The 14,928-nt window shown below is 27.1% G+C and overlaps 1 protein-coding gene across 1 annotated transcript in view; it reads right to left on the bottom strand.

Moving 5' to 3' along the window:
- The window catches only part of LOC136087618 (uncharacterized), a 110,334-nt gene that overhangs the window by 67,152 nt on the left and 28,254 nt on the right, over positions 1-14,928 (bottom strand). The window lies entirely within an intron of this gene.

The following is a 14,928-nucleotide window of genomic DNA, read 5'->3' as shown; positions in this document are numbered from 1 at the left end:
CTCCTAAACATTAACTGCATTTTACCAGCAATATGTAAATTAGTTTGTCGATGAAACTAATTATCATAATACGATTTAAAAACCAAATGCCTTGCTAGCAGTTCTAGGAAGCAATTTTAAAACAAATATCTTGCTGGCACTGTTTCTTGGTGGCAAAATTAAAATCAGACAAAGTAAATTATGCAGTACTTAGTCAATGGAGTAAGTCTTTACGTAAAAAATACCATAAATGATATCTTTAAATGATACAAACAAATTGATAAATAATTTAAAAGCTTAACAATATAATAACTTTTAAAATTACTTTTAAATAAATTAAATGTAAACCAATATTGTTGAAATAATTCTGGACAAGAATAAATGGCTTACTCAGATGTTATTTGAAAGTTTTAAAAATGTTAAAATGAAATAAATTTAATTTCTTTGATTTAAAGAAAATCTATAACTTTATAATGAATTTATTATAACAGTTGGACATAAGTACTATTACAACTTCTTTATTCAAAAAGTATATAACAACTTATATCCCATATAGCATTTTAAAGTTACGTTACGTGTCAATCGGTTACAATCGGTTACAAAGTTACATTCTCTAACTTTTAATTAAATATAAAATAAATTAACTCGATAAAGCAGCTAATGTTTGTATATCATTGCCGTATAAATAATAATAATCATCTTTTGTTTCATTTTAATTGTTAAGCAGCTTCGCCTCAATTGCGTTTTTTTTTCATTTTTAAATTGTAACCAAGCGAGATGTAACAACGTAAAATAATCTAGAATTAAGACATAACTAAAATACGTTTACAAGACGTATATAAAACACGTTTTAAATATAGGCTTTTTAAACATTACGTTACCTCTCAATTGGTTATTCTTTGCAAAGTTAAAAAAAATCTATATTTTCGACATATATTAGTTATGCTTCAATTTTTAGATATTTTAATGGTAATAAAATAAATAATTGATTCAATAAGTACCTTAAAATGCTTATTACCATATGGTACCTTTAAAGATTTTTTTTTTACGTCTTACGTTACGTTATTTTTAAGGCACTAAAGTTTTATTTACCTTTTTATTTGAAACTTTTTTGACCAACAAGTTTGCAAACTTATTAATGTATTTACAATATTATTGCGTTAATCTTATTAATGTCTTTATAAACATATTATTTTGTTTACAATATTGTTATTGAATAATATTGTAAATAAAGCTAGTTTTTTAGCTACTGTAACTCATTAATCATGGCCTACTAAACAGCGATCGTTTTAGTGACGTCAAATGGTTTGTTTGTGCGAATATCAATCGCACCTTTAATTGCATTAAAAAAAAATTATATTGTTTCTGTGCATATTTTAACCGAATATCAATCCCATAATGTCTTACATTACTGAAAAAATCTGTATTTAGAACACAATCTATACGCTTTTACATAGCCTGATTTGTTACATTATCCCTTAAAAAAGAGGCTAGATTATGATGGCTTATTTTTTGTTATAAGACGGTTGTATAATAATATTTAATAATTAAAATGAGGTGGTTAAAAAAAGTTTTATATCGATAATTTGATTGTCATATATATTGTAATATATATTTCTGAAAATATTCTGGTTGATTGCCTGGTTCATCCCAATAAGAAAAAGTTGTCAAATCGTTGTTGAAATTTGGTTCGATTTTGGTCACGACACAAGTTAACTAAATACTAACAAAGTTCCGATATTGGCATAACGGTGTTATTCTAAAGTTTGCCTATGTAACATTAGAACAATGTTGGAAAAACGTTGGTTGATTCATAATAAACCAACTTTAGTCTGATTAACGTTAGATTGACGTTGCCAACTATTGCTTTTTTATTTTTTGACTTTGAAGCAACGTCAGCATTTTAGCCTTAACACATTTTACGAAACAAAAATATCTTGCAAAATTTAAAATTTTTGAAAAACCGTTTTATAAAAATATGTTTTTTAATTCTCGTTTATAAGCATTAGGATCAGTAATACTAACATTTATTGCATCAATTTTTTAATACTTTATAGTCGAAATGTATAACTAATTTTTGAACATTGTAATGATAAATAAAAGTTATAAAAACTTTGTTTGATGTTCAAAAATTGTTGAAATTTTTGTGATATTTTTTGTGTATTTTGTACATTTAGTATATATATACAACCCGTAGATGTTGTCCGAAAGTTTTTTCCATATTTTGTTGACGAAAAGTAAAAATTAAAATGCAAGACCGGAACTATTTTTTTTTATTAATTGATAGACTACCTGCCCCAACCAAACTCTCAGTCGATGTAGCAACACTCCCTTGCGAGTCAGGCTAAAAGATAGTAGATGTAGCAGCACTCCCTTGCGGGTCAGGCTATCTGTCAGTCGATGTAGCAGCACTTCCTTGCGAGTCAGGCTATTTGTCAGTCGATGTAGCAGCACTCCCTTGCGAGTCAGGCTATTTGTCAGTCGATGTAGCAACACTCCCTTGCGAGTCAGGCTATAAGATAGTCGATGTAGCAACACTCCGCGCATGATTTACAGTAAAAATAAATAAAAATAAAAACATTTTATTAAAAAAAAATTAAAAATAAAAACATTTTATTAAAAGAAATAAAAAAAAAAACACATTTTTTATATTGTTAAAAACATTCAGAATGTTTTTAAAACATTCTGGTCAATTAAATTTGCGTTTTTGTGGTTTTTTTTAAAAACGATTTAATTGTAATTAAATTAATGGTTTTTACTTTCGTCCAACACGCAAATGTTAGACGAAAGTCAAAAGTAATTAAAAGTGACGTATGTGTTTGCGTAAAAATCAATTTTTTCCTTCCGCTCTTCCCAAAGACAACAAACTATAGATCTCTCTCTCTCTCTCTCTCTCTCTCTCTCTCTCTCTCTCTCTCTCTCTCTCTCTCTCTCTCTCTCTCTCTCTCTCTCTCTCTCTCTCTCTATATATATATATATATATATATATATATATATATATATACATATATATATATATATATATATATATATATATATATATATATATATATATATATATATATATATATATATATATATATATATATATATATATATATATATATATATATATATATATATATAAGAAGTTTCAGACATATATAGTATAACACAAAATATTTCATTTACAATTTATTAATGCATCTTGTATTTTAAATACCTATTATTAAAGTACATAATAGGGTAATTAAATGTCAATAAAAATGCGGGGTTAATTTTTTATGAAATTTATTTCAGCTGTTTTAATGCTTACTATCTTACTATTTATTCGCTGTCAGAAACGGGCAATTCGCATAATTAACTTTGCTGATCGTTTTTCTCATTGTAAACCTTACTTTATTGAATTGAGAATTTTAAATATATATGAACTCAACGTCTTGAAAATTTTATGTTTTGTTTATATGTGGAAAAACAATCTATCTCCTACAGTCTTTAAAAATCTCTTCAATTTAAAACCAACCAATAAATACGAACTTAGAAATATAAATTTTTTAGAAAAACCTTTTTGTCACACAAATTTTAATCAATTCTGTCTTGCCTATCGTGCGCCACACCTGTGGAATAAACTTGTTTTGCCAAATTTTGATTTTGGTCTAACTAATTCTCTTCATCTTTTTAAAAACAAAGCAAAAAATTTTACTCTTTCTCAAGATAACATTTTACAATATTACTAATCACTTGAAAAAATTTAATTTCTTTTTATTTTTAACTTAACTTGTGAACTTTTTTTTTATTTTTTCTCACGTTTTATATTTTATATTGTTTACAATATTTTGCTAGTTTATATTATTTATAGTTTAACTCGTGTAAAAGATTATTATTATGTATTCTTCATAATACCTTGCACTTCACAGTCATTGTAAATAAAAAAATATTAAAAAAGATGTAAAAAACTATATACTTTATTATATTTTATAAGGTCCCGATGACAAGATCTTTGTAATCTTCTTTCGGAAACCTAGTTTATATTGTTAGTCTGCTATATTTATATATTTGTAAAAGTATTTTAATAGTTTATTTTATTGTATAACGACTGACTTTGTAAACTGAAATAATAAAAAAAAAAATTTAAAAAAGAAAAAAAAAATTATTTAAACAAAAATTTTATGTTATTTTTAGTTTGTAACGGAACTAAGTCTAGACTAGAACTTACCTAATAAGCTTCCTTAACAGTTATAATGAACTTATAAGAAAGTATATTAGGTAATTTCTATTTTTGAATTAATTTTTTTTTTTTTTTTTTTGTAATTCATTTCCCCAAGGCCAAGAAGGCCACTACAGATGAGGAGGCTACTTGTGGTTATAACCTCCCCCAACTCTATAACTCCGAAAAACGAACCTTGACGAACAAGGCCGCAGCGCGGAGAAACGAGTTGAGCGCGGTACTACCAGGGACGTGGTGGGAATCGAACTCGGAACCTCTCGCTTATGAAGCGAGCGCTCTACCACTACACAACTACCGCATAGAACTTAAGTAATTTCTTGGAAAAAGCAAAAAAAATAAAGTTATAGACTTATGTATTATTATCAGTTTTACGTTGTTTTTTTACAGATTAAATAGCTTTTTTAGTGGAGTTATACACATTTGGTCAACGTTGATTAATATCAACGTTGACCAAATGTGTATAATTCCAAAATAAATATATATAATAATATGGATACTCCACATATGGATAAATATGTATACTCCACATTGATCTAATGTATATGGTTTACGTTGATCTAATTTTTATAACGCAACGTTATTCTAATATGTAGGGATTAACGTTGGATTATATACAGTGGATCAACGTTGTGCTTGCATCAAAAAAAGGCAGATATACAAACATGTATTAGTTTAATCTATAAGAAATAATTTTTATCCAAATATTTCAGTTAATCATGGAAATACATTTTGCTAATATGTTTTTCTCTTATTTAAAGAAATATTTAGCCACAAACAAAACAAACTTGAATAATGGCTTTTTTATCAGATGCAGTCTCATTAATTATAATTGGTATAAACAAACGTCACCAACAATGTTGATTGCGTTTAATCTAATACATTAGTTAGGTAATCTAATTAATAGTGTGAATTGCACATTCTAGCATCCAGTGCAACAACGTTGTGCAAACTTAAAAGATAACTTTTTCCTTTAATCTTTGTTTTTTGGTTGTTAGCAACATCGCATTTGTAACTAAAGCGATATAAAATAACGTTGGCTGGCGATGTTGGCCAAAATAACGGGCAACATTGTTCAACGTTTTATCAACGCATGTGTGTTATCTAGGGAAGTATCTAAAAGCATTTTGACAGATTGCCTGATTATTATTTCTTGATTCGTTTTAGAATATATACACATGGTTTGATTTGGGGTTGTCCATCAATTTTTATGATTATGAAAAAGGGACCTAGGATATGTCATTTACAGATGTTCAAAATAATCATGGTAATGATTAATAACTTCAAAATTCTGGAGTTATTTTATTATATTTGTTTTTAAATAATTCTTAATCATCTTTCCAAAACGGCTGTATGATATTTTGGTGAAAAGTTAAAAAATTTTTATAATTTTGTTTACATTTTTACAGTTTTATTTTTATTTTTGCATTACAACAGTGTTGATTGCCATTTTATTACAATTTAACATTTAAAAGGAAAAAAAGCCAAAACACTTGGTTTTATGGACGTGGAAAGACGTATTCAAGTTATACATTGACTACAATTTGGTTGCTATTGTACCAAATTTTACATAGCAAAAACTTATTTTTACATTAACGTTATTTTAACCGTTTTTTATTCGTGCTATGTAAACTATAGTAAATACGTGAAATAAAATGAGATTCGCACTTCTTATGGAAGATATAACTTTAATTGGTTGCTATGGATACCTAATTTATTTATTTATTTTTGCGATAATCTTAATTGCTATTTCATTTCATTTTAATATTTAAAATGTACTACTTAGCAACAGTTATAGATGCTAATGTCATTTTAAGCTGTAATAAATGAATAATAGAATCGAATATTTCAATGATATTTGGCACATTTAAATAAAATTATTTAAATGCGCCAAATATCATTGAATGCATCACAGTCCTGCTCATTTCGTGGCAGCACATCAGAAGAGATAAACAAAATTGAAAAATGGTATCAAAAATTGAAAATGCGAACTACTCTGGTATAGAGTATGGCTTGTCATTATTACATGCATGGATTAGAACAATGGAATGCTGTCTTCACCTTGCTTACAAATAGGATAACCAAAGGTGGCAGGCAAGTAGCACAAAAAAAAAGTTGCATGTGACAATAAACAAAAAAGAATCCAGGATGTCTTTAAAAATTGTCTTGGATTAATTATTGATTTGCCCAGATCTGCTGCTTCTGGGACATCCAATGATGGAAATACAGCTCGTTGTTTTTTCTAATCTGAAAAATATTCTGGCTGTAATTTTAAAGCTGGATGTACTACTGCCGAAAAAATACATGTCATCCTGGCCGTGTTGTCATTAGCTCTGCTAATTAATACAGATGTATGTCAAAAGTGCTGCCTTTAGGTAAGTTTATGTGTTAATATTATTTCTATATTGAGCTGTGGCTAACTTAGCTTTGTAGTTACATGATTGATTGCCTCTTTTAGGTGGCTCATTTGTTTACACTGAGCTACCCATGGTATTATATACCACAAAGTTTGCGGATATTATTATTAAGATATTATTACACAGACATGAAGTTTTGAGAAGATTGTTCTTGCCCATTGGAATGCTCTCTGAAGAGATACAGGAAGCATGAAACCAAAATTTCAAACATTTCCATGAAAACTACACACGCAAATGCAGTCGTTCGAAAACTAACTATGATGTATTATGCTAACTATCGTTCTCATCAGACCTAATAATAAGCAGCATGAGGAGGTCAAATTCTCAAAATTCAAAATCTCAACTCCCAGGAAGGAGTTAGTGATTTAATTTAGGCTACGACTGTTGACTCATCCAAAATATGATTTCTTGTTTTATGCATCTATGTATGTTATATAAATTACTGATGTGTTTCTAATTGTCAATGCATTATTGCAATATTTTTTGTTTTTATTTTTAATAACCTAAATCTTTACCTAAAATTAATTACCTTAATGATTAATATATAACAGTTATTTAAAAATAGGACGGTTGAAAATCCGATAAAAATTTATTCAAAAATCCTTTTATCTTTGTGTAACTAAGGAAAGCATCTGGTGTTTAAGCAATATAGGTATCCATAGTAACTAAATTTAAAAACTATGACTTCCATTTTAAGTATGACCTCGTGTTGGTACTCATGCCAAACTTAGTGAATATAGCACTCGTAAAAAATCTGCAATTATTAAAATAGGTTGTTGCAATGTAAATTAGATATCCATAAAACTAGGTAACCATAGCAACCAAATAATAAACATTACCCTCATAAGAAGAGCAGACCTCATTTTAATGCATAAACTAATTATAACGTAACTAAAACACACATTAAACATCAGCAACTATTAAATATAGGTTGTTACCAAACAAAATTAGGTAGTAAAATTTTCACTTTCATAAGAAGCGCAGACCTCATATAATTAAATATTAGACCTTAATTATAAACTAATTGAATATTAGGTCTTTATTTACCAAATTTAGTAAATAAAGACCAAATATTTAATTAGTTTATAATTTTGTCCATTAAAAGTGAATTCTGGCCCACTGTGCAGAGTTTTTATTACACACACACACACACACATATATATATATATATATATATATATATATATATATATATATATATATATATATTATATATATATATATATATATATATAAATATATATATATATATATATATATATATATAAATATATATATATATATATATATATATATATATATATATATACATATATATATATATATATATACATATATATATATATATATATATATATATATATAAATATATATATATATATATATATATATACATATATATATATATATATATATATATATATATATATATATATATATATATATATATATATTTAGAATAATGTATATGATTTTAAAACAGATTGGATCATGTCAACATTTTGACTTTTGTCCATTACTGGCCCTCTGTGCATTACTCTGAAAAGTCAAACGACTTATCCAGTAAAAAATTATTTGATTTTTTCAGACAGCGTAGATCACTGATAGTTTTGAAAGATAAAAATAATTTATTTCTTTAGTATACTGGTCCCAATGTACTGAAGATACAAACCGAATTAACAGCATAAATGCATTTGTAATGCATTGATGATTTTGAACTAATTTTTGAATTTCTTAAGGCTGTGAGTTGTTATGGTCCAAGATTAACAATATATAATGTACATAACTTAATTCATTCGAAATAAAATTTTGAATGAGTACTTCTTGATGTGTCTGCCTTTTCATTTAAAAACTATTGAAAGTTATTGGTTTTTGTAAGAAAATACCACTTTGCTCAAGTTTTCCAGCATATAAGTGAAATAAATAATGCGGATTAGAAGAAAAACTACCCTACAAAGTGGTTACTGGTGTTAAGGAGACCTATTTATTAAAATGATTTTTGATTCTAAACTTTATGAAAATTTTCATATCGACTTCTTTATTACACCATGCAATTAAACTTTATATCGAAATATTGTCTTGCTAAATAACCCATTGTAAAATGGAAAACTTTACAAAAATTTAAACTGAAGAACAAAGATATTTGTTTTAAAGATAAAAAAAGAAATATATATTTTCCATTATGTTGTAACTGTTTTTTTTAATAAACTTTGTTTATTTGTTCAATTAAAATTATTTTGGGGTTTATTTTCATTAGTTTTGCAATTTATTAAGGAATCGTTTTTTCTATTTCAGATGATGCTGCTAAACGATTTGTTGTCAATAATCCTTTGAAAACAGAAAAAATCAGGTGAGCATCAAATAGCAAGTTTGTAAATTAGTGAAGTCCAATTTCCTGTATTGTGGTATTTCTGTTCATTATATATGTATTCATTAGGGTGTCCCTAAAAAAAATTTTTTTTTAAATTTCAATGTTCTCTCAACTGATTCCCATTCTATAGGTCCTAAATAACTACCAAAATCCTTTTTTAAATTTTTTAATAACTAAAAGTGACAAATGTATAATCTGAGTTTTACGGTTCTGTACACATATGTGTATATACATAAAAACAGCGCTATCTAGTACTTCAATATGTTTTAACATGATTTAATAATTGGTACACAAATTATTCCTATAGGACATTTTTAAAGATTGGCATCATTCCCAATGTACATTGTTAGCGATTGATGTAATTCCCTTTGGACAATATTATTGATGGTATAATTCCCCATGGATTGGTTCACAAATAATTCCATTTAGAAATTTTTTTGGAAGGAAAAAATTTTTAAATGAAATTATTTGTGCACGAAGGGATTCGGAACCGTGTAAACGGTTATAAAAACGGTTGCGGTAAACTTAGATAAAATAGGCATGAGAGGGAATAACAACTTCATAGAATTTTGATACAAGTATAAAATATAGTATAAATCTAGTTAAAAAACTGATTATTCCAAAAATTACATAAAATATGGGTAGAATAGCTAAAAAAAAAGGTTGACAATCGGATAGAATAAGAAAAAACGTAAAAATACAGATAAGTTGAGGTATATTTACCTACATTACTCAGAGCTTCCATCTAATGGTGAGATTCTAAGATACTATCCGTTTATCTTTTGCAAGTCACAGCTTAAATACAAAACCACATATACTAATGTTGGTTGCAAATTGAAATTGAAATCCAAGGATCTTGTTTGTAAAAATTGTGTTTGTGCAGATCATGATGACTCTTGCTTGGTAACTAGGATTAAAAAAATTTGGGATAATGCTGGGTTTGGCAAGAAATTTGACATCTCGATTAAGAATTTAGCAGAACAATAAGATTTTTGACATCTCGATTAAGAATTTTGAAAAATATATATTCTTGCAGATAGATTGAGAACAGATGATGCAAGCTAAAAGGTAAAAAGTAAGTTCATTAAATTACACTTTTTGGAGTAGTGAGATTTTCTTTCCGATTCAAAGTAACTTAAATAATAGCATATTATTTCCTTTCACATTTTTATATTTAACTCTTTCCACGGTTTGCTCATCTTCCATGAAACTCTAGAACAATTATTAATTTATTTATAATTGTCTTTGTAACTGATTTAAAATTTTTTTAGTTTTTATGAAGACCAGAAGTTAGATAGGAAAGGGTATATGGGGACAAAAGTTGATAGAGACTACAGTAGGAGAGTACTAGATGCAAAAAGGAGAAAGAACAAGCTTGATAAGTTTAAAGATAAAAAATTAGAGAGACAGAAAAACTTAAAAGATACCAATGTTTTGTTGTCACATGACTCCATGACAGAAGAGATTCAATTCAGCAGTGAGGAAGAAAGGTTTGAAAGCTATCCAGACAGTTTATGCATTGAGAAAAGTCAGTAAGAAGATTGGAAATGCTTTGCTTCTCAGCATGGGACACCATACATGGTACTCAAGTCCGCAACTCTGTGTTTTGTCTTTTGGGGATAAAGAAGTTCCTTCTGAAAAAAAGGTAAAAAAGCTGTTAGCTCTGATTGATTTTGAAGAACCAAATGAATTTTAGAGCTGTAAACCATCAAACGTAGTTGGAAAGTCCACTGAGCTACCTGAGCTGATTTCCGAGCAAAGCTACCTTCTCTTTTAAACATTTTAAAACATCAAGAGCAAGTATAAAAGAATGACTCAATAATAGTCTTAATACTATAGATGTTATACTATAGAATACTATAGAACTATCTTCAGTTGCTAGATTTTATTGTATGGATCAAAAAATATTTTTTTTTAAAAAAAGAAGAAAATTATGCTCATTAAAGATTTTATTTCAGCTACTAGAGATGAAGATCACCTTCAAAATGTACATTTTGTAGTAAAAAGGTCTAGAAAAACTAGAGTATGACCAAGAAGGAGCTAAAAATTTTAAACTTTCTAATAAATATTAGCTTTTATGTATATTTTTTTTTTTTTTTTGCATTTTCATATTTATCAATTAAATAAACTATCAAATTAAATAGTGATTTATACGCATCTAATTGTTTTATTTTAATTTTCTAAAATGTAAAAAAATTGCGTTTTTTATTAATGTTAAGCCAGCTTGACATTTAAACCGTAAAACTCAGATTTTACATCTAGCACTTTCTGCTAAAATAAAACCGTCAAATTTTTATTAGGACATATTTAGGTCACATAGAATCGGAATCAGTAGGTAGCTTTTTTTTTTTTTTTGGGACACCCTAGTATTTATTCTGAGTGCCTTTGTATTACGTTTTTAAAAATACTCAAAATTGGATTTGTTTGTAATATTTGTTTATATTTCTTCATATATTCCCGTTTTTCAGTCTCAAACAAAGAATACGCGTAGTATTTTTGATAAGGTTTAAGTTTGAAAAGTTAGTAAAAATCAAACTTGTTTTACTCTAAATTATTCCATATAGTTTTAAAATTTTGAATTAGAAGTATAGTAAGATTTGTTTTATTTTTAGTCTTTTAAATTCTTTATTCAATCGTTTGCCTGGACTCTTATAATTCCACGTAGATCTTAGAAATTAATTAAAAAAAGGCAACGATGTTTGACAGGGTTAGAAAGTAATTTTTTGCTCTTTGTAGTGAGAAATAACATCATGAAAATATTAGTGAGACGTTGGAGAACGTTTTTGGCTCGAGAACAAAATTTGGCTAACGTCATCAAAATAACATTGGCTTACGTTTCATTTCTGCTATTATTTCAAAGTCTAACCAACGATAGAAAAGACATAGTGTTAATGCCATTTTATGGCTTAAAATTTAACGTTGTTCTAACGCCTTTTCAACATCATTAAGTTCAATTGTATCATTGTTACAACTTCATTTTTACATCGTGGCAATAACGTTAACAAACTGACGTTTTTATGTTGTTTAATTTATATCATCGCACAGTGGGACAAAATCGAGTTTTTTGTGCCAAAATTATTTTCGTAGTTTTTTTTATTAGAATTGCTATATTTAAATATAAAATGCATAAGTAAAGTAATAAATATGTTATTATATAATATAAAAAAAATATTAAAAAAATTAATTATTTTGTTGAAGAATAGGAAACATTTTTAATGGACAACTTTTATCAGAGTAAACATTAAAAATATTACTTTTCAATGCATGTATTTGTCATAAAATGACTTTTTTATATTTATATTTATAGAGCTTATATATTATAACAGTAATGCAAAATTTTGTAGGTATTCTTAGTGTTCAAAACATCTTTTTTACATGTTCAGTATTTCTCATCAACTGACCATTAACCAAAGACCAATCTTTTGTTATAACTTTTTTTATTGCAAAAAGTAGCAAAATATTTATGATGCATGGCTATTTACATACATTTAGCATAAGATTTACAAGGTAAATGTTTGGAGGGTATTGGAGGATAGTTTATTTGATACCTAATAGTAAAGATTAGTAGCAAAAAAAATATCGAAAATGTCTGTTTTCGATGCATAAAAACAAATGATTACACTTATGTTAAATTATTTTTAAAAGTCTGAGCGAAAAAAATATTGTTAATCAAAATGATATATTTTAAAATGAAAGTCGATAAAGTTAATTTAAAACAAACCGCTGTTGATACCAGAAAAATGCGCATCTAGTTTTAAGTTTTAAACTCGAGTTCAATACCACGTATTAACCAAAAATAGGTATAATCGTGCCTGGTTTTTATTTCAATACAAACATTTATCAGAAAATTAAAATTAGGGTGCAGAGCATATGCATAAAATAAAATCGCTTGATCAAAATTATATTAAACAAGAAAATTATTGAAAAGTCTGTATTTCATTTATGTAACTTTTAAAATTGTCTTAAACTGTTATCTTGTTTTATTCGAAACTTTTATTCTATAAGTAAATTCTGTCAGGAATATTTATGTATATACAAAAAGCTACTTTTTATAACTGTATTCTGTCAGAAATGTTCAGGTATAAACAAGAAGCTATATGAAAAATCCTTATACACCTTTTGTGATATATGTAAAATGTTTTACAGAATAAGATCTCTTCAGAAAAGATAGCCTTCTAATAAAGCATTTAACATGTACCAATGCTTTTTTCATTAATATAATACAATATATAATTAATATTATATATTATGTTATATATTATCAAGCTAAGTAATATAATATCAAATTATAAAAAAATATATCGTTCAGATAAAGCACAATCTCAGTTATCGTATGCTATTATTAAATGGCATTTACAACTCATCAGTGCAAACTCTAGCATGAGTATATCTATTATCACATAATATATAAGATAATAGATAATAAACATAAAAATGAACCAGAAATTTAGATATAATAGATTAGAATAAATCTTTACTTCAGATAAATGTATATAGGTATTATAAAACTATTATTGCTGTTGTAGCTACATATCAGTGCAAACTGTACTTTCAGTTTCAACTGATATGTTGGTATACGTGATAATGCTTTAGCCAAACAATAATTGTTTTTCTGGTAAAGTATTATTGCATATACTAACATAACAGTGCAAACTGTAATGGAGGTTTATCTACGTAGGTATACCTCCATTACAGTTGGCATTGATATGTAGGTATATCTAATAATACTTTAGCAGAACAATAAATATTGTTAGGCTAAAACATTATCACGTATATCAACATATCAGTGGAAACTGTAAGTAGATTTTGCACTGATATGTTGATATATGTGATAATGCTTTGGTTGATATCTATTACCACATATAATATACGTGATAATAAATATATCTCCAGTACTTGAGATATATCTATTACCACATATAATATAGTGATAATAAATATATCTCCAGTACTTGAGATATATCTATTATCACATGTTTTATATTTGGTAATAAATATGTCTCTAGTATTGTTTGCCCTGAGATGTTGTAAAGTAATAGTCAAAATAGAGTATCAAATATGGTTGGTTTTTCTGGTGATGTTAAATTCAGTGACACTGATTCTGAAACCAAATCAGTGTATGTTGTAAACAACTAATAAAAAGATGCAGCAAACAATATACTACTAATTATAATGCAGTCTAGAAAATTTAACAAATGTGACATACCAAAAAATGTCCAAGCATTAACTAGAAACTCCACGTTATATTGTATCCATGTTGTATTGAGCAAGTGTAATAGAATTTACATTGCAAAGGTTTAAAGTATATGTTAACTTTATAACTAATGATGTAAATACAGATGGACTTCCTATTCAGTGCTCTAATTGTTAGCAATTGGAGCTAATTTTTAGTTCAATAGTAAAATATGGAATATATTCCTTTTCGAGTAGCTATTTATACTGGAAATGCAATGCCAAGTTTTCACGACACTTTTTTTTTTACACGATTATATAGCAGAAATTATTTCTCTATCGACTAATGGATTAGTTGATAACGAAAAACAGTATAGATTTATTTTACATTGCTTTATTTGTGATAATCCAGCACATGCATTTGTTACATATTGCTCAGGTTCAGACCTAGGATGAGCGCCGCTCAAATTTAACTCGCTCATGAGAGGCGCTCAAATATTTTTGAGCAAAGCGTGAGCGCGAGCGACGTCAAATTTAGATGAACGTGAGCGCGAGTGAACGCGTTTTTGCTAGCACTCAAAAATTACGCTCATTGTGCGCCATCTAGCGGCCGAATATTGAATTCCATGTTGAAATGTGCCATCTAGCGGTCAAATATTTAACTTCATATTTAAAACACCACATGCTTTTAACCAGCTAGAGAATCTTCTTAATAATAATACTGCAGTTAACGTTTACTGTTGTTTCACTTTCATTTTTTAAAGAAGTTACTTTAAAAATTTTTC

This window comes from Hydra vulgaris, chromosome 11, assembly GCF_038396675.1.
Source record: "Hydra vulgaris chromosome 11, alternate assembly HydraT2T_AEP".
Classification (NCBI taxonomy): domain Eukaryota; kingdom Metazoa; phylum Cnidaria; class Hydrozoa; order Anthoathecata; family Hydridae; genus Hydra; species Hydra vulgaris.
This window is presented reverse-complemented; position numbering and strand designations above follow the sequence as displayed.